We start from the raw sequence: 27,747 nt of genomic DNA, 5'->3' as shown, positions 1-27,747 counted from the left end.
TGGGTGCTGAGTGCTCAGGGTGCTGGGTGCTCAGTGCTCGGGGTGCTCGGTGCTCAGTACACAGGGTGCTAGGTGCTCAGTGCTCGGGGTGCTGGGTGCTCAGTGCTCAGTACTCAGGGTGCTGGGTGCTCAGTGCTCTGGGTGCTGGGTGCTCAGTACTCAGGGTGCTGGGTGCTCAGTGCTCAGGGTGCTGGGTGCTCAGTGCTCAGGGTGCTGGGTGCTCAGTGATCGGGGTGCTGGGTGCTCAGTACTCAGGGTGCTCAGTGCTCGGGGAGCTCGGTGCTCAGTACTCAGGGTGCTGGGTGCTCAGTACACAGTGCTCGGGGTCCTGGGTGCTCCGTGCTCGGGGTGCTGGGTGCTCAGTGCTCTGGGTGCTTAGTGCTCAGTACTCAGGGTGCTGGGTGCTCAGTACTCAGGGTGCTCAGTGCTCGGGGTGCTGGGTGCTCAGTGCTCAGGGTGATCGGTGCTCAGTACTCAGGATGCTGGGTGCTCAGTACTCAGGGTGCTGGGTGCTCAGTACTCAGGGTGCTGGTTGCTCAGTCCTCAGGGTGCTCAGTGCTCAGGGTGCTGGGTGATCAGTGCTCGGGGTGTTCGGTGCTCAGTACTCAGGGTGCTGAGTGCCCAGTACTCAGGGTGCTGGGTGCTCAGTACTCAGGGTGCTCATTGCTCAGGGTGCTGGGTGCTCAGTACTCAGGGTGCTGGGTGCTCAGTCCTCAGGGTGCTGGGTGCTCAGTACGTTGGGTGCTCAGTACTCAGGGTGCTCGGTGCTCAGTACTCGGGGTGCTGGGTGCTCATTAATCAGGGTGCTGGGTGCTCAGTACTCAGGGTGCTCAGTGCTTGGGGTGCAGGGTGCTCAGTACTCAGGGTGCTCTGTGCTTGGGGTGCTGGGCGCTCAGTACTCAGGGTGCTGGGTGCTCAGTGCTCAGGGTGTTGGGTGCTCAGTACTCAGGGTGCTGGGTGCTCAGTACTCAGGGTGCTGGGTGCTCAGTGCTCGGGGTGCTGGGTGCTCAGTGCTCGGGGTGCTGGGTGCTCAGTGCTCGGGGTGCTCGGTGCTCAGTGCTCGGGGTGCTGGGTGCTCAGTGCTCAGTACTCAGGGTGCTGGGTGCTCAGTGCTCAGGTTGCTGGGTGCTCGGTGCTCAGTACGCTGGGTGCTCAGTACTCAGGGTGCTGGATGCTCAGTACTCAGGGTGCTCGGTGCTCAGTTCTCAGGGTGCTGGGTGCTCAGTGCTCGGGGTGCTGGGTGCTCAGTACTCAGGGTGCTGGGTGCTCAGTGCTCGGGGTGCTCGGTGCTCAGTACGCTGGGTGCTCAGTATTCAGGGTGCTGGGTGCTCAGTACTCAGGGTGCTGGGTGCTCAGTGCTCAGGGTGCTGGGTGCTCAGTGCTCGGGGTGCTCAGTGCTAAGTACTCAGGGTGCTGGGTGCTCAGTACTCAGGGTGCTGGGTGCTCAGTACTCAGAGTGCTGGGTGCTCAGTGCTCATAGTGCTGGGTGCTCAGTGCTCAGGGTGCTCGGTGCTCAGTACTCATGTTGCTGGGTGCTCATTCTCAGGGTGCTGGGTGCTCAGTACTCAGGTTGCTCAGTACTCTGGGTGCTCGGTGCTCAGTACTCATGGTGCTGGCTGCTCAGTACTCAGGGTGCTCGGTGCTCAGTTCTCAGGGTGCTCGGTGCTCAGTGTTTGGTGTGCTGGGTGCTCAGTACTCAGGGTGCTGGGTGCTCAGTGCTCATGGTGCTCGGTGCTCAGTGCTCTGGGTGCTGGGTGCTCAGTACTCAGTGCTCAGGATGCTGGGTGCTCAGTGCTCAGGGTGCTGGGTGCTCAGTGCTCAGGGAGCTCAGTGCTCAGTGCTCAGTACTTAGGGTGCTGGGTGCTCAGTACTCAGGGTGTTGGGTGCTCAGTGCTCGGGGTGCCCGGTGCTCAGTGCTCTGGGTGCTCGGTGCTCAGTACTCAGGGTGCTGGGTGCTCAGTACTCACGGTGCTGGGTGCTCAGTGCTCGGGGTGCTGGGTGCTCAGTGCTCGGGGTGCTGGGTGCTCAGTGCTCGGGGTGCTGGGTGCTCAGTACTCAGGGTGCTCAGCGCTCAGTACTCAGGGTGCTGGGTGCTCAGTGCTCGGGGTGCTCGTTGCTCAGTACGTTGGGTGCTCAGTGCTCAGGGTGCTGGGTGCTCAGTGCTCAGGGTGCTTGATGCTCAGTACTCAGGGTGCTGGGTGCTCAGTGCTCAGGGTGCTGGGTGCTCAGTGCTCAGGGTGCTGGGTGCTCAGTGCTCAGGGTGCTGGGTGCTCAGTACTCAGGGTGCTGGGTGCTCAGTACTCGGGGTGCTGGGTGCTCAGTGCTCAGCGTGCTGGGTGCTCAGTACTCAGGGTGCTCGGTGCTCAGTGCTTGGGGTGCTGGGTGCTCAGTACTCAGGGTGCTGGGTGCTCAGTTCTCAGGGTGCTGCGTGCTCAGTGCTCAGGGTGATGGGTGCTCAGTACTCAGTGCTCAGGATGCTGGGTGCTCAGTGCTCGGGCCGCTGGGTGCTCAGTGCTCAGTGTGCTGGGTGCTCAGTACTCAGGGTGCTGGGTTCTCAGTACTCAGGGTGCTGGGTGCACAGTGCTAGGGGTGCTGGGTGCTCAGTGCTCGGGGTCTGGGTGCTCAGTACTCAGGGTGCTGGGTGCTCAGTACTCAGGGTGCTGGGTGCTCAGTGCTCAGGGTGCTGGGTGCTCAGTGCTCTGGGTGCTGGGTGCTCAGTGCTCAGGGTGCTGGGTGCTCAGTGCTCAGGGTGCTGGGTGCTCAGTGCTCAGGGTGCTGGGTGCTGAGTGCTCAGGGTGCTGGGTGCTCAGTGCTCGGGGTGCTCGGTGCTCAGTACACAGGGTGCTAGGTGCTCAGTGCTCGGGGTGCTGGGTGCTCAGTGCTCAGTACTCAGGGTGCTGGGTGCTCAGTGCTCGGGGTGCTGGGTGCTCAGTACTCAGGGTGCTGGGTGCTCAGTGCTCAGGGTGCTGGGTGCTCAGTGCTCAGGGTGCTGGGTGCTCAGTGATCGGGGTGCTGGGTGCTCAGTACTCAGGGTGCTCAGTGCTCGGGGAGCTCGGTGCTCAGTACTCAGGGTGCTGGGTGCTCAGTACTCAGTGCTCGGGGTCCTGGGTGCTCCGTGCTCGGGGTGCTGGGTGCTCAGTGCTCTGGGTGCTTAGTGCTCAGTACTCAGGGTGCTGGGTGCTCAGTACTCAGGGTGCTCAGTGCTCGGGGTGCTGGGTGCTCAGTACTCAGGGTGCTGGGTGCTCAGTACTCAGGGTGCTCAGTGCTCGGGGTGCTGGGTGCTCAGTGCTCAGGGTGATCGGTGCTCAGTACTCAGGATGCTGGGTGCTCAGTACTCAGGGTGCTGGGTGCTCAGTACTCAGGGTGCTGGGTGCTCAGTGCTCGGGGTGCTGGGTGCTCAGTACTCAGGGTGCTGGGTGCTCAGTGCTCAGGGTGCTGGTTGCTCAGTCCTCAGCGTGCTCAGTGCTCAGGGTGCTGGTTGCTCAGTCCTCAGGGTGCTCAGTGCTCAGGGTGCTGGGTGATCAGTGCTCGGGGTGTTCGGTGCTCAGTACTCAGGGTGCTGAGTGCCCAGTACTCAGGGTGCTGGGTGCTCAGTACGTTGGGTGCTCAGTACTCAGGGTGCTCGGTGCTCAGTACTCGGGGTGCTGGGTGCTCATTAATCAGGGTGCTGGGTGCTCAGTACTCAGGGTGCTCAGTGCTTGGGGTGCAGGGTGCTCAGTACTCAGGGTGCTCTGTGCTTGGGGTGCTGGGCGCTCAGTACTCAGGGTGCTGGGTGCTCAGTGCTCAGGGTGTTGGGTGCTCAGTACTCAGGGTGCTGGGTGCTCAGTACTCAGGGTGCTGGGTGCTCAGTGCTCGGGGTGCTGGGTGCTCAGTGCTCGGGGTGCTGGGTGCTCAGTGCTCGGGGTGCTCGGTGCTCAGTGCTTGGGGTGCTGGGTGCTCAGTGCTCAGTACTCAGGGTGCTGGGTGCTCAGTGCTCAGGTTGCTGGGTGCTCGGTGCTCAGTACGCTGGGTGCTCAGTACTCAGGGTGCTGGATGCTCAGTACTCAGGGTGCTCGGTGCTCAGTTCTCAGGGTGCTGGGTGCTCAGTGCTCGGGGTGCTGGGTGCTCAGTACTCAGGGTGCTGGGTGCTCAGTGCTCGGGGTGCTCGGTGCTCAGTACGCTGGGTGCTCAGTATTCAGGGTGCTGGGTGCTCAGTACTCAGGGTGCTGGGTGCTCAGTGCTCAGGGTGCTGGGTGCTCAGTGCTCGGGGTGCTCAGTGCTAAGTACTCAGGGTGCTGGGTGCTCAGTACTCAGGGTGCTGGGTGCTCAGTACTCAGAGTGCTGGGTGCTCAGTGCTCGTAGTGCTGGGTGCTCAGTGCTCAGGGTGCTCAGTGCTCAGTACTCAGGGTGCTGGGTGCTCATTACTCAGGGTGCTGGGTGCTCAGTGCTCGGGGTGCTGGGTGCTCAGTACTCAGGGTGCTGGGTGCTCAGTGCTCAGGGTGCTCGGTGCTCAGTACTCATGTTGCTGGGTGCTCATTCTCAGGGTGCTGGGTGCTCAGTACTCAGGTTGCTCAGTACTCTGGGTGCTCGGTGCTCAGTACTCATGGTGCTGGCTGCTCAGTACTCAGGGTGCTCGGTGCTCAGTTCTCAGGGTGCTCGGTGCTCAGTGTTTGGTGTGCTGGGTGCTCAGTACTCAGGGTGCTGGGTGCTCAGTGCTCATGGTGCTCGGTGCTCAGTGCTCTGGGTGCTGGGTGCTCAGTACTCAGTGCTCAGGATGCTGGGTGCTCAGTGCTCAGGGTGCTGGGTGCTCAGTGCTCAGGGAGCTCAGTGCTCAGTGCTCAGTACTTAGGGTGCTGGGTGCTCAGTACTCAGGGTGTTGGGTGCTCAGTGCTCGGGGTGCCCGGTGCTCAGTGCTCTGGGTGCTCGGTGCTCAGTACTCAGGGTGCTGGGTGCTCAGTACTCACGGTGCTGGGTGCTCAGTGCTCGGGGTGCTGGGTGCTCAGTGCTCGGGGTGCTGGGTGCTCAGTGCTCGGGGTGCTGGGTGCTCAGTACTCAGGGTGCTCAGCGCTCAGTACTCAGGGTGCTGGGTGCTCAGTGCTCGGGGTGCTCGTTGCTCAGTACGTTGGGTGCTCAGTGCTCAGGGTGCTGGGTGCTCAGTGCTCAGGGTGCTTGATGCTCAGTACTCAGGGTGCTGGGTGCTCAGTGCTCAGGGTGCTGGGTGCTCAGTGCTCAGGGTGCTGGGTGCTCAGTGCTCAGGGTGCTGGGTGCTCAGTACTCAGGGTGCTGGGTGCTCAGTACTCGGGGTGCTGGGTGCTCAGTGCTCAGCGTGCTGGGTGCTCAGTACTCAGGGTGCTCGGTGCTCAGTGCTTGGGGTGCTGGGTGCTCAGTACTCAGGGTGCTGGGTGCTCAGTTCTCAGGGTGCTGCGTGCTCAGTGCTCAGGGTGATGGGTGCTCAGTACTCAGTGCTCAGGATGCTGGGTGCTCAGTGCTCGGGCCGCTGGGTGCTCAGTGCTCAGTGTGCTGGGTGCTCAGTACTCAGGGTGCTGGGTTCTCAGTACTCAGGGTGCTGGGTGCACAGTGCTAGGGGTGCTGGGTGCTCAGTGCTCGGGGTCTGGGTGCTCAGTACTCAGGGTGCTGGGTGCTCAGTACTCAGGGTGCTGGGTGCTCAGTGCTCAGGGTGCTGGGTGCTCAGTGCTCTGGGTGCTGGGTGCTCAGTGCTCAGGGTGCTGGGTGCTCAGTGCTCAGGGTGCTGGGTGCTCAGTGCTCAGGGTGCTGGGTGCTGAGTGCTCAGGGTGCTGGGTGCTCAGTGCTCGGGGTGCTCGGTGCTCAGTACACAGGGTGCTAGGTGCTCAGTGCTCGGGGTGCTGGGTGCTCAGTGCTCAGTACTCAGGGTGCTGGGTGCTCAGTGCTCGGGGTGCTGGGTGCTCAGTACTCAGGGTGCTGGGTGCTCAGTGCTCAGGGTGCTGGGTGCTCAGTGCTCAGGGTGCTGGGTGCTCAGTGATCGGGGTGCTGGGTGCTCAGTACTCAGGGTGCTCAGTGCTCGGGGAGCTCGGTGCTCAGTACTCAGGGTGCTGGGTGCTCAGTACTCAGTGCTCGGGGTCCTGGGTGCTCCGTGCTCGGGGTGCTGGGTGCTCAGTGCTCTGGGTGCTTAGTGCTCAGTACTCAGGGTGCTGGGTGCTCAGTACTCAGGGTGCTCAGTGCTCGGGGTGCTGGGTGCTCAGTACTCAGGGTGCTGGGTGCTCAGTACTCAGGGTGCTCAGTGCTCGGGGTGCTGGGTGCTCAGTGCTCAGGGTGATCGGTGCTCAGTACTCAGGATGCTGGGTGCTCAGTACTCAGGGTGCTGGGTGCTCAGTACTCAGGGTGCTGGTTGCTCAGTCCTCAGGGTGCTCAGTGCTCAGGGTGCTGGGTGATCAGTGCTCGGGGTGCTCGGTGCTCAGTACTCAGGGTGCTGAGTGCCCAGTACTCAGGGTGCTGGGTGCTCAGTACTCAGGGTGCTCATTGCTCAGGGTGCTGGTTGCTCAGTACTCAGGGTGCTGGGTGCTCAGTGCTCAGGGTGCTCGGTGCTCAGTACGTTGGGTGCTCAGTACTCAGGGTGCTCGGTGCTCAGTACTCGGGGTGCTGGGTGCTCATTAATCAGGGTGCTGGGTGCTCAGTACTCAGGGTGCTCAGTGCTTGGGGTGCAGGGTGCTCAGTACTCAGGGTGCTCTGTGCTTGGGGTGCTGGGTGCTCAGTACTCAGGGTGCTGGGTGCTCAGTGCTCAGGGTGTTGGGTGCTCAGTACTCAGGGTGCTGGGTGCTCAGTACTCAGGGTGCTGGGTGCTCAGTGCTCGGGGTGCTGGGTGCTCAGTGCTCGGGGTGCTGGGTGCTCAGTGCTCGGGGTGCTGGGTGCTCAGTGCTCAGGGTGCTGGGTGCTCAGTGCTCGGGGTGCTGGGTGCTCAGTGCTCGGGGTGCTTGGTGCTCAGTGCTCGGGGTGCTGGGTTCTCAGTGCTCAGTGTGCTGGGTGCTCGGTGCTCGGGGTGCTGGGTGCTTAGTGCTCGGGGTGCCCGGTGCTCAGTACTCGGGGTTCTGGGTGCTCAGTGCTCAGGGTACTCGGTGCTCAGTACGTTGGGTGCTCAGTACTCAGGGTGCTGGGTGCTCAGTGCTCAGGGTGCTAGGTGCTCAGTACTCAGGGTGCTGGGTGCTCAGTACTCAGGGTGCTCGGTGCTCAGTGCTCAGGGTGCTGGGTGCTCAGTGCTCAGGGTGCTGGGTGCTCAGTGATCGGGGTGCTGGGTGCTCAGTACTCAGGGTGCTCAGTGCTCGGGGAGCTCGGTGCTCAGTACTCAGGGTGCTGGGTGCTCAGTACTCAGTGCTCGGGGTCCTGGGTGCTCCATGCTCGGGGTGCTGGGTGCTCAGTGCTCTGGGTGCTTAGTGCTCAGTACTCAGGGTGCTGGGTGCTCAGTACTCAGGGTGCTCAGTGCTCGGGGTGCTGGGTGCTCAGTGCTCAGGGTGATCGGTGCTCAGTACTCAGGATGCTGGGTGCTCAGTACTCAGGGTGCTGGGTGCTCAGTACTCAGGGTGCTGGTTGCTCAGTCCTCAGGGTGCTCAGTGCTCAGGGTGCTGGGTGATCAGTGCTCGGGGTGTTCGGTGCTCAGTACTCAGGGTGCTGAGTGCCCAGTACTCAGGGTGCTGGGTGCTCAGTACTCAGGGTGCTCATTGCTCAGGGTGCTGGGTGCTCAGTACTCAGGGTGCTGGGTGCTCAGTGCTCAGGGTGCTCGGTTCTCAGTACGTTGGGTGCTCAGTACTCAGGGTGCTCGGTGCTCAGTACTCGGGGTGCTGGGTGCTCATTAATCAGGGTGCTGGGTGCTCAGTACTCAGGGTGCTCAGTGCTTGGGGTGCAGGGTGCTCAGTACTCAGGGTGCTCTGTGCTTGGGGTGCTGGGCGCTCAGTACTCAGGGTGCTGGGTGCTCAGTGCTCAGGGTGTTGGGTGCTCAGTACTCAGGGTGCTGGGTGCTCAGTACTCAGGGTGCTGGGTGCTCAGTGCTCGGGGTGCTGGGTGCTCAGTGCTCGGGGTGCTGGGTGCTCAGTGCTCGGGGTGCTCGGTGCTCAGTGCTCGGGGTGCTGGGTGCTCAGTGCTCAGTACTCAGGGTGCTGGGTGCTCAGTGCTCAGGTTGCTGGGTGCTCGGTGCTCAGTACGCTGGGTGCTCAGTACTCAGGGTGCTGGATGCTCAGTACTCAGGGTGCTCGGTGCTCAGTACTCAGGGTGCTGGGTGCTCAGTGCTCGGGGTGCTGGGTGCTCAGTACTCAGGGTGCTGGGTGCTCAGTGCTCAGGGTGCTCGGTGCTCAGTACGCTGGGTGCTCAGTATTCAGGGTGCTGGGTGCTCAGTACTCAGGGTGCTGGGTGCTCAGTGCTCAGGGTGCTGGGTGCTCAGTGCTCGGGGTGCTCAGTGCTAAGTACTCAGGGTGCTGGGTGCTCAGTACTCAGGGTGCTGGGTGCTCAGTACTCAGAGTGCTGGGTGCTCAGTGCTCGTAGTGCTGGGTGCTCAGTGCTCAGGGTGCTCAGTGCTCAGTACTCAGGGTGCTGGGTGCTCATTACTCAGGGTGCTGTGTGCTCAGTGCTCGGGGTGCTGGGTGCTCAGTACTCAGGATGCTGGGTGCTCAGTGCTCAGGGTGCTCGGTGCTCAGTACTCATGTTGCTGGGTGCTCATTCTCAGGGTGCTGGGTGCTCAGTACTCAGGTTGCTCAGTACTCTGGGTGCTCGGTGCTCAGTACTCATGGTGCTGGCTGCTCAGTACTCAGGGTGCTCGGTGCTCAGTTCTCAGGGTGCTCGGTGCTCAGTGTTTGGTGTGCTGGGTGCTCAGTACTCAGGGTGCTGGGTGCTCAGTTCTCATGGTGCTCGGTGCTCAGTGCTCTGGGTGCTGGGTGCTCAGTACTCAGTGCTCAGGATGCTGGGTGCTCAGTGCTCAGGGTGCTGGGTGCTCAGTGCTCAGGGAGCTCAGTGCTCAGTGCTCAGTACTTAGGGTGCTGGGTGCTCAGTACTCAGGGTGTTGGGTGCTCAGTGCTCGGGGTGCCCGGTGCTCAGTGCTCGGGGTGCTCGGTGCTCAGTACTCAGGGTGCTGGGTGTTCAGTACTCACGGTGCTGGGTGCTCAGTGCTCGGGGTGCTGGGTGCTCAGTGCTCGGGGTGCTGGGTGCTCAGTGCTCGGGGTGCTGGGTGCTCAGTACTCGGGGTGCTCGTTGCTCAGTACGTTGGGTGCTCAGTGCTCAGGGTGCTGGGTGCTCAGTGCTCAGGGTGCTTGATGCTCAGTACTCAGGGTGCTGGGTGCTCAGTGCTCAGGGTGCTGGGTGCTCAGTGCTCAGGGTGCTGGGTGCTCAGTGCTCAGGGTGCTGGGTGCTCAGTACTCAGGGTGCTGGGTGCTCAGTACTCGGGGTGCTGGGTGCTCAGTGCTCAGCGTGCTGGGTGCTCAGTACTCAGGGTGCTCGGTGCTCAGTGCTTGGGGTGCTGGGTGCTCAGTACTCAGGGTGCTGGGTGCTCAGTTCTCAGGGTGCTGCGTGCTCAGTGCTCAGGGTGATGGGTGCTCAGTACTCAGTGCTCAGGATGCTGGGTGCTCAGTGCTCGGGCCGCTGGGTGCTCAGTGCTCAGGGTGCTGGGTGCTCAGTACTCAGGGTGCTGGGTTCTCAGTACTCAGGGTGCTGGGTGCACAGTGCTAGGGGTGCTGGGTGCTCAGTGCTCGGGGTCTGGGTGCTCAGTACTCAGGGTGCTGGGTGCTCAGTACTCAGGGTGCTGGGTGCTCAGTGCTCAGGGTGCTGGGTGCTCAGTGCTCTGGGTGCTGGGTGCTCAGTGCTCAGGGTGCTGGGTGCTCAGTGCTCAGGGTGCTGGGTGATCAGTGCTCAGGGTGCTGGGTGCTGAGTGCTCAGGGTGCTGGGTGCTCAGTGCTCGGGGTGCTCGGTGCTCAGTACACAGGGTGCTAGGTGCTCAGTGCTCGGGGTGCTGGGTGCTCAGTGCTCAGTACTCAGGGTGCTGGGTGCTCAGTGCTCGGGGTGCTGGGTGCTCAGTACTCAGGGTGCTGGGTGCTCAGTGCTCAGGGTGCTGGGTGCTCAGTGCTCAGGGTGCTGGGTGCTCAGTGCTCAGGGTGCTGGGTGCTCAGTGCTCGGGGAGCTCGGTGCTCAGTACTCAGGGTGCTGGGTGCTCAGTACTCAGTGCTCGGGGTCCTGGGTGCTCCGTGCTCGGGGTGCTGGGTGCTCAGTGCTCTGGGTGCTTAGTGCTCACTACTCAGGGTGCTGGGTGCTCAGTACTCAGGGTGCTCAGTGCTCGGGGTGCTGGGTGCTCAGTACTCAGGGTGCTGGGTGCTCAGTACTCAGGGTGCTCAGTGCTCGGGGTGCTGGGTGCTCAGTGCTCAGGGTGATCGGTGCTCAGTACTCAGGATGCTGGGTGCTCAGTACTCAGGGTGCTGGGTGCTCAGTACTCAGGGTGCTGGTTGCTCAGTCCTCAGGGTGCTCAGTGCTCAGGGTGCTGGGTGATCAGTGCTCGGGGTGCTCGGTGCTCAGTACTCAGGGTGCTGAGTGCCCAGTACTCAGGGTGCTGGGTGCTCAGTACTCAGGGTGCTCATTGCTCAGGGTGCTGGTTGCTCAGTACTCAGGGTGCTGGGTGCTCAGTGCTCAGGGTGCTCGGTGCTCAGTACGTTGGGTGCTCAGTACTCAGGGTGCTCGGTGCTCAGTACTCGGGGTGCTGGGTGCTCATTAATCAGGGTGCTGGGTGCTCAGTACTCAGGGTGCTCAGTGCTTGGGGTGCAGGGTGCTCAGTACTCAGGGTGCTCTGTGCTTGGGGTGCTGGGTGCTCAGTACTCAGGGTGCTGGGTGCTCAGTGCTCAGGGTGTTGGGTGCTCAGTACTCAGGGTGCTGGGTGCTCAGTACTCAGGGTGCTGGGTGCTCAGTGCTCGGGGTGCTGGGTGCTCAGTGCTCGGGGTGCTGGGTGCTCAGTACTCGGGGTTCTGGGTGCTCAGTGCTCAGGGTACTCGGTGCTCAGTACGTGGGGTGCTCAGTACTCAGGGTGCTGGGTGCTCAGTGCTCAGGGTGCTAGGTGCTCAGTGCTCAGGGTGCTGGGTGCTCAGTGCTCAGGGTGCTGGGTGCTCAGTGCTCAGGGTGCTGGGTGCTCGGTGCTCTGGGTGCTGGGTGCTTAGTGCTCGGGGTGCCCGGTGCTCAGTACTCGGGGTGCTCAGTGCTCAGTACTCAGGGTGCTTCGTGCTCAGTGCTCAGGGTGCTGGGTGCTCAGTACTCAGGGTGCTGGGTGCTCGGTGCTCGGGGTGCTTGGTGCTTAGTGCTCGGGTTGCTGGGTGCTCAGTACTCAGGGTGCTGGGTGCTAAGTGCTCAGTACTCAGGGTGCTGGGTGCTCAGTGCTCAGGGTTCTGGGTGCTCAGTGCTCAGGGTGCTGGGTGCTCGGAGCTCTGGGTGCTGGGTGCTTAGTGCTCGGGTTGCTGGGTGCTCAGTACTCAGGGTGCTGGGTGCTCAGTACTCAGGGTGCTGGGTGCTCAGTGCTCAGGGTGCTGGGTGCTCGGTGCTCGGGGTGCAGGGTGCTTAGTGCTCGGGTTGCTGGGTGCTCAGTACTCAGGGTGCTGGGTGCTCAGTGCTCGGGGTGCTCGGTGCTCAGTGCTCAGTACTCAGGGTGCTGTGTGCTCAGTGCTCAGGGTGCTGTGTGTTCAGTTCTCAGGGTGCTGGGTGCTCAGTACTCAGGGTGCTGGGTGCTCAGTACTCAGGGTGCTGGGTGCTCAGTGCTCAGGGTGCTGGGTGCTCGGTGCTCGGGGTGCTGGGTGTTTAGTGCTCGGGTTGCTGGGTGCTCAGTACTCAGGGTGCTGGGTGCTCAGTGCTCGGGGTGCTGGGTGCTCAGTGCTCAGTACTCAGGGTGCTGGGTGCTCAGTGCTCAGGGTGCTGTGTGCTCAGTGCTCAGGGTGCTGGGTACTCAGTGCTCAGGGTGCTGGGTGCTCAGTACTCAGGGTGCTGGGTGCTCAGTACTCAGGGTGCTGGGTGCTCTGTGCTCGGGGTGCTGGGTGCTCAGTGCTCGCGGTGCTGGGTGCTCAGTGCTCAGGGTGCTCGGTGCTCAGTACTCAGGGTGCTGGGTGCTCAGTGCTCGAGGTGCTCAGTACTCAGGGTGCTGTGTGTTCAGTGCTCAGTGTGCTGGGTGCTCAGTACTCAGGGTGCTCGGTGCTTAGTACTCAGGGTGCTGGGTGCTCAGTACTCCGGGTGCTGGGAGCTCAGTGCTCGGGGTTCTCGGTGCTCAGTGCTCAAGGTGCTGGGTGCTCAGTACTCAGCGTGCTCATTGCTCAGGGTGCTGGGTGCTCAGTACTCAGGGTGCTGGGTGCTCAGTGCTCAGGGTGCTCAGTTCTCAGTACGTTGGGTGCTCAGTACTCAGGGTGCTTGGTGCTCAGTACTCGGGGTGCTGGGTGCTCATTAATCAGGGTGATGGGTGCTCAGTAATCAGGGTGCTCAGTGCTTGGGGTTCAGGGTGCTCAGTACTCAGGGTGTTCTGTGCTTGGGGTGCTGGGTGCTCAGTACTCAGGGTGCTGGGTACTCAGTGCTCAGGGTGTTGGGTGCTCAGTACTCAGGGTGCTGGGTGCTCAGTACTCAGGGTGCTGGGTGCTCAGTGATCGGGGTGTTGGGTGCTCAGTGCTCGGGGTGCTGGGTGCTCAGTGCTCGGGGTGCTGGGTGCTCAGTGCTCGGGGTTCTGGGTGCTCAGTGCCCAGGGTGCTGGGTGATCAGTGCTCGGGGTGCTGGGTGCTCAGTGCTCAGGGTGCTGGGTGCTCGGTGCTCGGGGTGCTGGGTGCTTAGTGCTCGTGGTGCCTCGGTGCTCAGTACTCGGGGTTCTGGGTGCTCAGTGCTCAGGGTACTCGGTGCTCAGTACGTTGGGTGTTCAGTACTCAGGGTGCTGGGTGCTCAGTGCTCAGGGTGATGGGTGCTCAGTGCTCAGGGTGCTGGGTGCTCAGTGCTCAGGGTGCTGGGTGCTCAGTGCTCAGGGTGCTGGGTGCTCAGTGCTCAGGGTGCTGGGTGCTCGGTGCTCTGGGTGCTGGGTGCTTAGTGCTCGGGGTGCTCGGTGCTCAGTACTCGGGGTGCTCAGTGCTCAGTACTCAGGGTGGTGGGTGCTCAGTGCTCAGGGTGCTGGGTGCTCAGTACTCAGGGTGCTGGGTGCTCGGTTCTCAGTACGCTGGGTTCTCAGTACTCAGGGTGCTGGGTGCTCAGTACTCAGGGTGCTCGGTGCTCAGTACTCAGGGTGCTGGGTGCTCAGTGCTCGGGGTGCTGGGTGCTCAGTACTCAGGGTGCTGGGTGCTCAGTGCTCGGGGTGCTCGGTGCTCAGTACGCTGGGTGCTCAGTACTCAGGGTGCTGGGTGCTCAGTACTCAGGGTGCTGGGTGCTTATTACTCAGGGTGCTGGGTGCTCAGTGCTCCGGGTGCTGGGTGCTCAGTGCTCAGTACTCAGGGTGCTGGGTGCTCAGTGCTCAGGTTGCTGGGTGCTTAGTACTCAGGGTGCTGGGTGCTCAGTGCTCCGGGTGCTGGGTGCTCAGTGCTCAGTACTCAGGGTGCTGGGTGCTCGGTGCTCGGGGTGCTGGGTGCTTAGTGCTCGGGGTGCTGTGTGCTCAGTACTCAGGGTGCTGGGTGGTCAGTACTCACGGTGCTGGGTGCTCAGTACTCGGGGTGCTGGGTGCTCACTACTCAGGGTGCTGGGTGCTCAGTACTCAGGGTGCTGGGTGCTCAGTGCTCGGGGTGCTCGGTGCTCAGTACTCAGGGTGCTCATTACTCAGGGTGCTCAGTACTCAGGGTGCTGGGTGCTCAGTACTCAGGGTGCTCAGTACTCAGGGTGCTGGGTGCTCAGTGCTCGGGGTGCTGGGTGCTCAGTACCCAGGGTGCTCAGTACTCAGGGTGCTGGGTGCTCAGTGCTCGGGGTGCTGGGTGCTCAGTGCTCAGGGTGATCGGTGCTCAGTACTCAGGATGCTCTGTGCTCAGTACTCAGGGTGCTGGGTGCTCAGTACACAGGGTGCTGGTTGCTCAGTCCTCAGGGTGCTCAGTGCTCAGGGTGCTGGGTGCTCAGTGCTCGGGGTGCTCGGTGCTCAGTACTCAGGGTGCTGGGTGCTCAGTACTCAGGGTGCTGGGTGCTCAGTACTCAGGGTGCTGGGTGCTCAGTGCTCGTAGTGCTGGGTGCTCAGTGCTCAGTACTCAGGGTGCTGGGTGCTCATTACTCAGGGTGCTGGGTGCTCAGTGCTCGGGGTGCTGGGTGCTCAGTACTCAGGGTGCTGGGTGCTAAGTGCTCGGGGTGCTGGGTGCTCAGTGCTCAGTACTCAGGGTGCTGGGTGCTCAGTACACAGGGTGCTGGGTGCTCAGTGCTCGGGGTGCTGGGTGCTCAGTGCTCGGGGTGCTGGGTGCTCAGTACTCAGGGTGCTGGGTGCTCAGTGCTCAGGGTGTTGGGTGCTCAGTACTCAGGGTGCTGGGTGCTCAGTACTCAGGGTGCTGGGTGCTCAGTGCTCGGGGTGCTGGGTGCTCAGTGCTCGGGGTGCTGGGTGCTCAGTGCTCGGGGTGCTGGGTGCTCAGTGCTCAGGGTGCTGGGTGCTCAGTGCTCGGGGTGCTGGGTGCTCAGTGCTCGGGATGCTTGGTGCTCAGTGCTCGGGGTGCTGGGTTCTCAGTGCTCCGTGTGCTGGGTGCTCGGTGCTCGGGGTGCTGGGTGCTTAGTGCTCGGGGTGCCCGGTGCTCAGTACTCGGGGTTCTGGGTGCTCAGTGCTCAGGGTACTCGGTGCTCAGTACGTTGGGTGCTCAGTACTCAGGGTGCTGGGTGCTCAGTGCTCAGGGTGCTAGGTGCTCAGTGCTCAGGGTGCTGGGTGCTCAGTGCTCAGGGTGCTGGGTGCTCAGTGCTCAGGGTGATGGGTGCTCGGTGCTCTGGGTGCTGGGTGCTTAGTGCTCGGGGTGCCCGGTGCTCAGTACTCGGGGTGCTCAGTGCTCAGTACTCAGGTTGCTGGGTGCTCAGTGCTCAGGGTGCTGGGTGCTCAGTACTCAGGGTGCTGGGTGCTCGGTGCTCAGTACGCAGTGTGCTCAGTACTCAGGGTGCTGGGTGCTCAGTACTCAGGGTGCTCGGTGCTCAGTGCTCAGGGTGCTAGGTGCTCGGTGCTCGGGGTGCTGGGTGCTTAGTGCTCGGGTTGCTGGGTGCTCAGTACTCAGGGTGCTGGGTGCTAAGTGCTCAGTACTCAGAGTGCTGGGTGCTCAGTGCTCAGGGTTCTGGGTGCTCAGTGCTCAGGGTGCTGGGTGCTCGGAGCTCGGGGTGCTGGGTGCTTAGTGCTCGGGTTGCTGGGTGCTCAGTACTCAGGGTGCTGGGTGCTCAGTACTCAGGGTGCTGGGTGCTCAGTGCTCAGGGTGCTGGGTTCTCGGTGCTCGGGGTACAGGGTGCTTAGTGCTCGGGTTGCTGGGTGCTCAGTACTCAGGGTGCTGGGTGCTCAGTGCTCGCCGTGCTGGTTGCTCAGTGCTCAGTTCTCAGGGTGCTGTGTGCTCAGTGCTCAGGGTGCTGTGTGTTCAGTTCTCAGGGTGCTGGGTGCTCAGTACTCAGGGTGCTGGGTGCTCAGTACTCAGGGTGCTGGGTGCTCAGTGCTCAGTGTGCTGGGTGCTCGGTGCTCGGGGTGCTGGGTGTTTATTGCTCGGGTTGCTGGGTGCTCAGTACTCAGGGTGCTGGGTGCTCAGTGCTCGGGGTGCTGGGTGCTCAGTGCTCAGTACTCAGGGTGCTGGGTGCTCAGTGCTCAGGGTGCTGTGTGCTCAGTGCTCAGGGTGCTGGGTACTCAGTGCTCAGGGTGCTGGGTGCTCAGTACTCAGGGTGCTGGGTGCTCAGTACTCAGGGTGCTGGGTGCTCTGTGCTCGGGGTGCTGGGTGCTCAGTGCTCGCGGTGCTGGGTGCTCAGTGCTCAGGGTGCTCGGTGCTCAGTACTCAGGGTGCTGGGTGCTCAGTGCTCGAGGTGCTCAGTACTCAGGGTGCTGTGTGTTCAGTGCTCAGTGTGCTGGGTGCTCAGTACTCAGGGTGCTCGGTGCTTAGTACTCAGGGTGCTGGGTGCTCAGTACTCCGGGTGCTGGGAGCTCAGTGCTCGGGGTTCTCGGTGCTCAGTGCTCAAGGTGCTGGGTGCTCAGTACTCAGCGTGCTCATTGCTCAGGGTGCTGGGTGCTCAGTACTCAGGGTGCTGGGTGCTCAGTGCTCAGGGTGCTCGGTGCTCAGTACGTTGGGTGCTCAGTACTCAGGGTGCTTGGTGCTCAGTACTCGGGGTGCTGGGTGCTCATTAATCAGGGTGATGTGTGCTCAGTGCTTGGGGTTCAGGGTGCTCAGTACTCAGGGTGTTCTGTGCTTGGGGTGCTGGGTGCTCAGTACTCAGGGTGCTGGGTACTCAGTGCTCAGGGTGTTGGGTGCTCAGTACTCAGGGTGCTGGGTGCTCAGTACTCAGGGTGCTGGGTGCTCAGTGCTCGGGGTGTTGGGTGCTCAGTGCTCGGGGTGCTGGGTGCTCAGTGCTCGGGGTTCTGGGTGCTCAGTGCTCGGGGTTCTGGGTGCTCAGTGCCCAGGGTGCTGGGTGATCAGTGCTCGGGGTGCTGGGTGCTCAGTGCTCAGGGTGCTGGGTGCTCGTTGCTCGGGGTGCTGGTTGCTTAGTGCTCGTGGTGCCCGGTGCTCAGTACTCGGGGTTCTGGGTGCTCAGTGCTCAGGGTACTCGGTGCTCAGTACGTTGGGTGCTCAGTACTCAGGGTGCTGGGTGCTCAGTGCTCAGGGTGCTGGATGCTCAGTGCTCAGGGTGCTGGGTGCTCAGTGCTCAGGGTGCTGGGTGCTCAGTGCTCAGGGTGCTGGGTGCTCAGTGCTCAGGGTGCTGGGTGCTCGGTGCTCTGGGTGCTGGGTGCTTAGTGCTCGGGGTGCTCGGTGCTCAGTACTCGGGGTGCTCAGTGCTCAGTACTCAGGGTGGTGGGTGCTCAGTGCTCAGGGTGCTGGGTGCTCAGTACTCAGGGTTCTGGGTGCTCGGTTCTCAGTACGCTGGGTTCTCAGTACTCAGGGTGCTGGGTGCTCAGTACTCAGGGTGCTCGGTGCTCAGTACTCAGGGTGCTGGGTGCTCAGTGCTCGGGGTGCTGGGTGCTCAGTACTCAGGGTGCTGGGTGCTCAGTGCTCGGGGTGCTCGGTGCTCAGTACGCTGGGTGCTCAGTACTCAGGGTGCTGGGTGCTCAGTACTCAGGGTGCTGGGTGCTTAGTACTCAGGGTGCTGGGTGCTCAGTGCTCCGGGTGCTGGGTGCTCAGTGCTCAGTACTCAGGGTGCTGGGTGCTCAGTGCTGAGGTTGCTGGGTGCTCAGTGCTCAGGGTGCTTCGTGCTCGGTGCTCGGTGCTCGGGGTGCTGGGTGCTTAGTGCTCGGGGTGCTGGGTGCTCAGTACTCAGGGTGCTGGGTGGTCAGTACTCACGGTGCTGGGTGCTCAGTACTCGGGGTGCTGGGTGCTCACTACTCAGGGTGCTGGGTGCTCAGTACTCAGGGTGCTGGGTGCTCAGTGCTCGGGGTGCTCGGTGCTCAGTACTCAGGGTGCTCATTACTCAGGGTGCTCAGTACTCAGGGTGCTGGGTGCTCAGTACTCAGGGTGCTCAGTACTCAGGGTGCTGGGTGCTGAGTGCTCGGGGTGCTGGGTGCTCAGTACCCAGGGTGCTCAGTACTCAGGGTGCTGGGTGCTCAGTACTCAGGGTGCTCGGTGCTCAGTACTCAGGGTGCTGGGTGCTCAGTGCTCGGGGTGCTGGGTGCTCAGTACTCAGGGTGCTGGGTGCTCAGTGCTCGGGGTGCTCGGTGCTCAGTACGCTGGGTGCTCAGTACTCAGGGTGCTGGGTGCTCAGTACTCAGGGTGCTGGGTGCTTAGTACTCAGGGTGCTGGGTGCTCAGTGCTCCGGGTGCTGGGTGCTCAGTGCTCAGTACTCAGGGTGCTGGGTGCTCAGTGCTCAGGTTGCTGGGTGCTCAGTGCTCAGGGTGCTTCGTGCTCGGTGCTCGGTGCTCGGGGTGCTGGGTGCTTAGTGCTCGGGGTGCTGGGTGCTCAGTACTCAGGGTGCTGGGTGGTCAGTACTCACGGTGCTGGGTGCTCAGTACTCGGGGTGCTGGGTGCTCACTACTCAGGGTGCTGGGTGCTCAGTACTCAGGGTGCTGGGTGCTCAGTGCTCGGGGTGCTCGGTGCTCAGTACTCAGGGTGCTCATTACTCAGGGTGCTCAGTACTCAGGGTGCTGGGTGCTCAGTACTCAGGGTGCTCAGTACTCAGGGTGCTGGGTGCTCAGTGCTCGGGGTGCTGGGTGCTCAGTACCCAGGGTGCTCAGTACTCAGGGTGCTGGGTGCTCAGTGCTCGGGGTGCTGGGTGCTCAGTGCTCAGGGTGATCGGTGCTCAGTACTCAGGATGCTGGGTGCTCAGTACTCAGGGTGCTGGGTGCTCAGTACACAGGGTGCTGGTTGCTCAGTCCTCAGGGTGCTCAGTGCTCAGGGTGCTGGGTGCTCAGTGCTCGGGGTGCTCGGTGCTCAGTACTCAGGGTGCTGGGTGCTCAGTACTCAGGGTGCTGGGTGCTCATTACTCAGGGTGCTGGGTGCTCAGTGCTCGTAGTGCTGGGTGCTCAGTGCTCAGTACTCAGGGTGCTGGGTGCTCATTACTCAGGGTGCTGGGTGCTCAGTGCTCGGGGTGCTGGGTGCTCAGTACTCAGGTTGCTGGGTGCTCAGTGCTCGGGGTGCTGGGTGCTCAGTGCTCAGTACTCAGGGTGCTGGGTGCTCAGTACACAGGGTGCTGGGTGCTCAGTGCTCGGGGTGCTGGGTGCTCAGTGCTCGGGGTGCTGGGTGCTCAGTACTCAGGGTGCTGGGTGCTCAGTGCTCAGGGTGTTGGGTGCTCAGTACTCAGGGTGCTGGGTGCTCAGTACTCAGGGTGCTGGGTGCTCAGTGCTCGGGTTGCTGGGTGCTCAGTGCTCGGGGTGCTGGGTGCTCAGTGCTCGGGGTGCTGGGTGCTCAGTGCTCAGGGTGCTGGGTGCTCAGTGCTCGGGGTGCTGGGTGCTCAGTGCTCGGGGTGCTTGGTGCTCAGTGCTCGGGGTGCTGGGTTCTCAGTGCTCAGTGTGCTGGGTGCTCGGTGCTCGGGGTGCTGGGTGCTTAGTGCTCGGGGTGCCCGGTGCTCAGTACTCGGGGTTCTGGGTGCTCAGTGCTCAGGGTACTCGGTGCTCAGTACGTTGGGTGCTCAGTACTCAGGGTGCTGGGTGCTCAGTGCTCAGGGTGCTAGGTGCTCAGTGCTCAGGGTGCTGGGTGCTCAGTGCTCAGGGTGCTGGGTGCTCAGTGCTCAGGGTGCTGGGTGCTCGGTGCTCTGGGTGCTGGGTGCTTAGTGCTCGGGGTGCCCGGTGCTCAGTACTCGGGGTGCTCAGTGCTCAGTACTCAGGGTGCTGGGTGCTCAGTGCTCAGGGTGCTGGGTGCTCAGTACTCAGGGTGCTGGGTGCTCGGTGCTCAGTACGCAGTGTGCTCAGTACTCAGGGTGCTGGGTGCTCAGTACTCAGGGTGCTGGGTACTCAGTGCTCAGGGTGCTGGGTGCTCAGTACTCAGGGTGCTGGGTGCTCAGTACTCAGGGTGCTGGGTGCTCTGTGCTCGGGGTGCTGGGTGCTCAGTGCTCGCGGTGCTGGGTGCTCAGTGCTCAGGGTGCTCGGTGCTCAGTACTCAGGGTGCTGGGTGCTCAGTGCTCGAGGTGCTCAGTACTCAGGGTGCTGTGTGTTCAGTGCTCAGTGTGCTGGGTGCTCAGTACTCAGGGTGCTCGGTGCTTAGTACTCAGGGTGCTGGGTGCTCAGTACTCCGGGTGCTGGGTGCTCAGTGCTCGGGGTTATCGGTGCTCAGTGTTCAAGGTGCTGGGTGCTCAGTATTCAGCGTGCTCATTGCTCAGGGTGCTGGGTGCTCAGTACTCAGGGTGCTGGGTGCTCAGTGCTCAGGGTGCTCGGTGCTCAGTACGTTGGGTGCTCAGTACTCAGGGTGCTTGGTGCTCAGTACTCGGGGTGCTGGGTGCTCATTAATCAGGGTGATGGGTGCTCAGTAATCAGGGTGCTCAGTGCTTGGGGTTCAGGGTGCTCAGTACTCAGGGTGTTCTGTGCTTGGGGTGCTGGGTGCTCAGTACTCAGGGTGCTGGGTGCTCAGTGCTCAGGGTGTTGAGTGCTCAGTACTCAGGGTGCTGGGTGCTCAGTACTCAGGGTGCTGGGTGCTCAGTGCTCGGGGTGTTGGGTGCTCAGTGCTCGGGGTGCTGGGTGCTCAGTGCTCGGGGTGCTGGGTGCTCAGTGCTCGGGGTTCTGGGTGCTCAGTGCCCAGGGTGCTGGGTGATCAGTGCTCGGGGTGCTGGGTGCTCAGTGCTCAGGGTGCTGGGTGCTCGGTGCTCGGGGTGCTGGGTGCTTAGTGCTCGTGGTGCCCGGTGCTCAGTACTCGGGGTTCTGGGTGCTCAGTGCTCAGGGTACTCGGTGCTCAGTACGTTGGGTGCTCAGTACTCAGGGTGCTGGGTGCTCAGTGCTCAGGGTGCTGGGTGCTCAGTGCTCAGGGTGCTGGGTGCTCAGTGCTCAGGGTGCTGGGTGCTCAGTGCTCAGGGTGCTGGGTGCTCAGTGCTCAGGGTGCTGGGTGCTCGGTGCTCTGGGTGCTGGGTGCTTAGTGCTCGGGGTGCTCGGTGCTCAGTACTCGGGGTGCTCAGTGCTCAGTACTCAGGGTGGTGGGTGCTCAGTGCTCAGGGTGCTGGGTGCTCAGTACTCAGGTTGCTGGGTGCTCGGTTCTCAGGGTGCTGGGTGCTCAGTGCTCGGGGTGCTCGGTGCTCAGTACTCTGGGTGCTCAGTACTCAGGGTGCTGGGTGCTCAGTACTCAGGGTGCTGGGTGCTTAGTACTCAGTGTGCTGGCTGCTCAGTGCTCCGGGTGCTGGGTGCTCAGTGCTCAGTACTCAGGGTGCTGGGTGCTCAGTGCTCAGGTTGCTGGGTGCTCAGTGCTCAGGGTGCTTCGTGCTCGGTGCTCGGTGCTCGGGGTGCTGGGTGCTTAGTGCTCGGGGTGCTGGGTGCTCAGTACTCAGGGTGCTGGGTGGTCAGTACTCACGGTGCTGGGTGCTCAGTACTCGGGGTGCTGGGTGCTCACTACTCAGGGTGCTGGGTGCTCAGTACTCAGGGTGCTGGGTGCTCAGTGCTCGGGGTGCTCGGTGCTCAGTACTCAGGGTGCTCATTACTCAGGGTGCTCAGTACTCAGGGTGCTGGGTGCTCAGTACTCAGGGTGCTCAGTACTCAGGGTGCTGGGTGCTCAGTGCTCGGGGTGCTGGGTGCTCAGTACCCAGGGTGCTCAGTACTCAGGGTGCTGGGTGCTCAGTGCTCGGGGTGCTGGGTGCTCAGTGCTCAGGGTGATCGGTGCTCAGTACTCAGGATGCTGGGTGCTCAGTACTCAGGGTGCTGGGTGCTCAGTACACAGGGTGCTGGTTGCTCAGTCCTCAGGGTGCTCAGTGCTCAGGGTGCTGGGTGCTCAGTGCTCGGGGTGCTCGGTGCTCAGTACTCAGGGTGCTGGGTGCTCAGTACTCAGGGTGCTGGGTGCTCAGTACTCAGGGTGCTGGGTGCTCAGTGCTCGTAGTGCTGGGTGCTCAGTGCTCAGTACTCAGGGTGCTGGGTGCTCATTACTCAGGGTGCTGGGTGCTCAGTGCTCGGGGTGCTGGGTGCTCAGTACTCAGGGTGCTGGGTGCTCAGTGCTCAGGGTGCTCGGTGCTCAGTACTCATGGTGCTGGGTGGTCATTCTCAGGGTGCTGGGTGCTCAGTACTCAGGTTGCTCAGTACACTGGGTGCTCGGTGCTCAGTACTCATGGTGCTGGCTGCTCAGTACTAAGGGTGCTCGGTGCTCAGTTCTCAGGGTGCTCGGTGCACAGTGTTTGGGGTGCTGGGTGCTCAGTACTCAGGGTGCTGAGTGCTCAGTGCTCAGGGTGCTCGGTGCTCAGTGCTCTGGGTGCTGGGTGCTCAGTACTCAGTGCTCAGGATGCTGGGTGCTCAGTGCTCAGGGTGCTGGGTGCTCAGTGCTCAGGGAGCTCAGTGCTCAGTACTTAGGGTGCTGGGTGCTCAGTACTCAGGGTGCTGGGTGCTCAGTGCTCGGGGTGCCCGGTGCTCAGTGCTCGGGGTGCTCGGTGCTCAGTACTCAGGGTGCTGGGTGCTCAGTACTCACGGTGCTGGGTGCTCAGTGCTCGGGGTGCTGGGTGCTCAGTGCTCGGGGTGCTGGGTGCTCAGTGCTCAGGGTGCTGGGTGCTCAGTATTCAGGGTGCTGGGTGCTCAGTGCTTGGGGTGCTGGGTGCTCAGTACTCAGGGTGCTGGGTGCTCAGTACTCAGGGTGCTCGGTGCTCAGTGCTTGGTGTGCTGGGTGCTCAGTACTCAGGGTGCTGGGTGCTCAGTGCTCAGGGTGCTGCGTGCTCAGTGCTCAGGGTGCTGGGTGCTCAGTACTCAGTGCTCAGGATGCTGGGTGCTCAGTGCTCGGGCTGCTGGGTGCTCAGTGCTCAGGGTGCTGGGTGCTCAGTACTCAGGGTGCTGGGTGCTCAGTTCTCAGGGTGCTGGGTGCTCAGTGCTCTGGGTGCTGGGTGCTCAGTGCTCGGGGTTCTCGGTGCTCAGTGCTCAAGGTGCTGGGTGCTCAGTACTCAGGGTGCTCATTGCTCAGGGTGCTGGGTGCTCAGTACTCAGGGTGCTGGGTGCTCAGTGCTCAGGGTGATGGGTGCTCAGTACTCAGGGTGCTCAGTGCTTGGGGTGCAGGGTGCTCAGTACTCAGGGTGCTCTGTGCTTGCTGTGCTGGGTGCTCAGTACTCAGGGTGCTGGGTGCTCAGTACTCAGGGTGCTGGGTGCTCAGTGCTCGGGGTGCTGGGTGCTCAGTGCTCGGGGTGCTGGGTGCTCAGTGCTCGGGGTGCTGGGTGCTCAGTGCTCGGGGTTCTGGGTGCTCAGTGCCCGGGGTGCTGGGTGCTCAGTGCTCGGGGTGCTGGGTGCTCAGTGCTCAGGGTGCTGGGTGCTCGGTGCTCGGGGTGCTGGGTGCTTAGTGCTCGGGGTGCCCGGTGCTCAGTACTCGGGGTGCTCAGTGCTCAGTACTCAGGGTGCTGGGTGCTCAGTGCTCAGGGTGCTGGGTGCTCAGTACTCAGGGTGCTGGGTGCTCGGTGCTCAGTACGCAGTGTGCTCAGTACTCAGGGTGCTGGGTGCTCAGTACTCAGGGTGCTCGGTGCTCAGTGCTCAGGGTGCTAGGTGCTCGGTGCTCGGGGTGCTGGGTGCTTAGTGCTCGGGTTGCTGGGTGCTCAGTACTCAGGGTGCTGGGTGCTAAGTGCTCAGTACTCAGGGTGCTGGGTGCTCAGTGCTCAGGGTTCTGGGTGCTCAGTGCTCAGGGTGCTGGGTGCTCGGAGTTCGGGGTGCTGGGTGCTTAGTGCTCGGGTTGCTGGGTGCTCAGTACTCAGGGTGCTGGGTGCTCAGTACTCAGGGTGCTGGGTGCTCAGTGCTCAGGGTGCTGGGTGCTCGGTGCTCAGGGTGCAGGGTGCTTAGTGCTCGGGTTGCTGGGTGCTCAGTACTCATGGTGCTGGGTGCTCAGTGCTCGGGGTGCTGGGTGCTCAGTGCTCAGTACTCAGGGTGCTGTGTGCTCAGTGCTCAGGGTGCTGTGTGTTCAGTTCTCAGGGTGCTGGGTGCTCAGTACTCAGGGTGCTGGGTGCTCAGTACTCAGGGTGCTGGGTGCTCAGTGCTCAGGGTGCTGGGTGCTCGGTGTTCGGGGTGCTGGGTGTTTAGTGCTCGGGTTGCTGGGTGCTCAGTACTCAGGGTGCTGGGTACTCAGTGCTCAGGGTGCTGGGTGCTCAGTACTCAGGGTGCTGGTTGCTCAGTACTCAGGGTGCTGGGTGCTCTGTGCTCGGGGTGCTGGGTGCTCAGTGCTCGCGGTGCTGGGTGCTCAGTGCTCAGGGTGCTCGGTGCTCAGTACTCAGGGTGCTGGGTGCTCAGTGCTCGAGGTGCTCAGTACTCAGGGTGCTGTGTGTTCAGTGCTCAGTGTGCTGGGTGCTCAGTACTCAGGGTGCTCGGTGCTTAGTACTCAGGGTGCTGGGTGCTCAGTACTCCGGGTGCTGGGTGCTCAGTGCTCGGGGTTATCGGTGCTCAGTGTTCAAGGTGCTGGGTGCTCAGTATTCAGCGTGCTCATTGCTCAGGGTGCTGGGTGCTCAGTACTCAGGGTGCTGGGTGCTCAGTGTTCAGGGTGCTCGGTGCTCAGTACGTTGGGTGCTCAGTACTCAGGGTGCTTGGTGCTCAGTACTCGGGGTGCTGGGTGCTCATTAATCAGGGTGATGGGTGCTCAGTAATCAGGGTGCTCAGTGCTTGGGGTTCAGGGTGCTCAGTACTCAGGGTGTTCTGTGCTTGGGGTGCTGGGTGCTCAGTACTCAGGGTGCTGGGTGCTCAGTGCTCAGGGTGTTGGGTGCTCAGTACTCAGGGTGCTGGGTGCTCAGTACTCAGGGTGCTGGGTGCTCAGTGCTCGGGGTGTTGGGTGCTCAGTGCTCGGGGTGCTGGGTGCTCAGTGCTCAGGGTGCTGGGTGCTCAGTGCTCGGGGTTCTGGGTGCTCAGTGCCCAGGGTGCTGGGTGATCAGTGCTCGGGGTGCTGGGTGCTCAGTGCTCAGGGTGCTGGGTGCTCGGTGCTCGGGGTGCTGGGTGCTTAGTGCTCGTGGTGCCCGGTGCTCAGTACTCGGGGTTCTGGGTGCTCAGTGCTCAGGGTACTCGGTGCTCAGTACGTTGGGTGCTCAGTACTCAGGGTGCTGGGTGCTCAGTGCTCAGGGTGCTGGGTGCTCAGTACTCAGGGTGCTGGGTGCTCAGTGCTCAGGGTGCTGGGTGCTCAGTGCTCAGGGTGCTGGGTGCTCAGTGCTCAGGGTGCTGGGTGCTCGGTGCTCTGGGTGCTGGGTGCTTAGTGCTCGGGGTGCTCGGTGCTCAGTACTCGGGGTGCTCAGTGCTCAGTACTCAGGGTGGTGGGTGCTCAGTGCTCAGGGTGCTGGGTGCTCAGTACTCAGGTTGCTGGGTGCTCGGTTCTCAGGGTGCTGGGTGCTCAGTGCTCGGGGTGCTCGGTGCTCAGTACTCTGGGTGCTCAGTACTCAGGGTGCTGGGTGCTCAGTACTCAGGGTGCTGGGTGCTTAGTACTCAGTGTGCTGTCTGCTCAGTGCTCCGGGTGCTGGGTGCTCAGTGCTCAGTACTCAGGGTGCTGGGTGCTCAGTGCTCAGGTTGCTGGGTGCTCAGTGCTCAGGGTGCTTCGTGCTCGGTGCTCGGTGCTCGGGGTGCTGGGTGCTTAGTGCTCGGGGTGCTGGGTGCTCAGTACTCAGGGTGCTGGGTGGTCAGTACTCACGGTGCTGGGTGCTCAGTACTCGGGGTGCTGGGTGCTCACTACTCAGGGTGCTGGGTGCTCAGTACTCAGGGTGCTGGGTGCTCAGTGCTCGGGGTGCTCGGTGCTCAGTACTCAGGGTGCTCATTACTCAGGGTGCTCAGTACTCAGGGTGCTGGGTGCTCAGTACTCAGGGTGCTCAGTACTCAGGGTGCTGGGTGCTCAGTGCTCGGGGTGCTGGGTGCTCAGTACCCAGGGTGCTCAGTACTCAGGGTGCTGGGTGCTCAGTGCTCGGGGTGCTGGGTGCTCAGTGCTCAGGGTGATCGGTGCTCAGTACTCAGGATGCTGGGTGCTCAGTACTCAGGGTGCTGGGTGCTCAGTACACAGGGTGCTGGTTGCTCAGTCCTCAGGGTGCTCAGTGCTCAGGGTGCTGGGTGCTCAGTGCTCGGGGTGCTCGGTGATCAGTACTCAGGGTGCTGGGTGCTCAGTACTCAGGGTGCTGGGTGCTCAGTACTCAGGGTGCTGGGTGCTCAGTGCTCGTAGTGCTGGGTGCTCAGTGCTCAGTACTCAGGGTGCTGGGTGCTCATTACTCAGGGTGCTGGGTGCTCAGTGCTTAGAGTGCTGGGTGCTCAGTACTCAGGGTGCTGGGTGGTCATTCTCAGGGTGCTGGGTGCTCAGTACTCAGGTTGCTCAGTACACTGGGTGCTCGGTGCTCAGTACTCATGGTGCTGGCTGCTCAGTACTAAGGGTGCTCGGTGCTCAGTTCTCAGGGTGCTCGGTGCACAGTGTTTGGGGTGCTGGGTGCTCAGTACTCAGGGTGCTGAGTGCTCAGTGCTCAGGGTGCTCGGTGCTCAGTGCTCTGGGTGCTGGGTGCTCAGTACTCAGTGCTCAGGATGCTGGGTGCTCAGTGCTCAGGGTGCTGGGTGCTCAGTGCTCAGGGAGCTCAGTGCTCAGTACTAAGGGTGCTGGGTGCTCAGTACTCAGGGTGCTGGGTGCTCAGTGCTCGGGGTGCCCGGTGCTCAGTGCTCGGGGTGCTCGGTGCTCAGTACTCAGGGTGCTGGGTGCTCAGTACTCACGGTGCTGGGTGCTCAGTGCTCGGGGTGCTGGGTGCTCAGTGCTCGGGGTGCTGGGTGCTCAGTGCTCAGGGTGCTGGGTGCTCAGTATTCAGGGTGCTGGGTGCTCAGTGCTTGGGGTGCTGGGTGCTCAGTACTCAGGGTGCTGGGTGCTCAGTACTCAGGGTGCTCGGTGCTCAGTGCTTGGTGTGCTGGGTGCTCAGTACTCAGGGTGCTGGGTGCTCAGTGCTCAGGGTGCTGCGTGCTCAGTGCTCAGGGTGCTGGGTGCTCAGTACTCAGTGCTCAGGATGCTGGGTGCTCAGTGCTCGGGCTGCTGGGTGCTCAGTGCTCAGGGTGCTGGGTGCTCAGTACTCAGGGTGCTGGGTGCTCAGTTCTCAGGGTGCTGGGTGCTCAGTGCTCTGGGTGCTGGGTGCTCAGTGCTCGGGGTTCTCGGTGCTCAGTGCTCAAGGTGCTGGGTGCTCAGTACTCAGGGTGCTCATTGCTCAGGGTGCTGGGTGCTCAGTACTCAGGGTGCTGGGTGCTCAGTGCTCAGGGTGATGGGTGCTCAGTACTCAGGGTGCTCAGTGCTTGGGGTGCAGGGTGCTCAGTACTCAGGGTGCTCTGTGCTTGCTGTGCTGGGTGCTCAGTACTCAGGGTGCTGGGTGCTCAGTACTCAGGTTGCTGGGTGCTCAGTGCTCGGGGTGCTGGGTGCTCAGTGCTCGGGGTGCTGGGTGCTCAGTGCTCGGGGTGCTGGGTGCTCAGTGCTCGGGGTTCTGGGTGCTCAGTGCCCGGGGTGCTGGGTGCTCAGTGCTCGGGGTGCTGGGTGCTCAGTGCTCAGGGTGCTGGGTGCTCGGTGCTCGGGGTGCTGGGTGCTTAGTGCTCGGGGTGCCCGGTGCTCAGTACTCCGGGTTCTGGGTGCTCAGTGCTCAGGGTACTCGGTGCTCAGTACGTTGGGTGCTCAGTACTCAGGGTGCTGGGTGCTCAGTGCTCAGGGTGCTGGGTGCTCAGTGCTCGGGGTGCTGGGTGCTCAGTGCTCAGTACTCAGGGTGCTGGGTGCTCAGTGCTCAGGTTGCTGGGTGCTCAGTGCTCAGGGTGCTTCGTGCTCGGTGCTCGGTGCTCGGGGTGCTGGGTGCTTAGTGCTCGGGGTGCTGGGTGCTCAGTACTCAGAGTGCTGGGTGGTCAGTACTCACGGTGCTGGGTGCTCAGTACTCGGGGTGCTGGGTGCTCACTACTCAGGTTGCTGGGTGCTCATTACTCAGGGTGCTCAGTACTCAGGGTGCTGGGTGCTCAGTACTCAGGGTGCTCAGTACTCAGGGTGCTGGGTGCTCAGTGCTCGGGGTGCTGGGTGCTCAGTACTCAGGGTGCTCAGTACTCTGGGTGCTGGGTGCTCAGTGCTCGGGGTGCTGGGTGCTCAGTGCTCAGGG

This window comes from Microtus oregoni, unplaced genomic scaffold, assembly GCF_018167655.1.
Source record: "Microtus oregoni isolate MIOR12 unplaced genomic scaffold, Mior012 000051F_ref0000332, whole genome shotgun sequence".
In the NCBI taxonomy this organism is placed as follows: Eukaryota; Metazoa; Chordata; class Mammalia; order Rodentia; family Cricetidae; genus Microtus; species Microtus oregoni.
Note: the sequence above shows the minus strand (reverse complement) of the source record.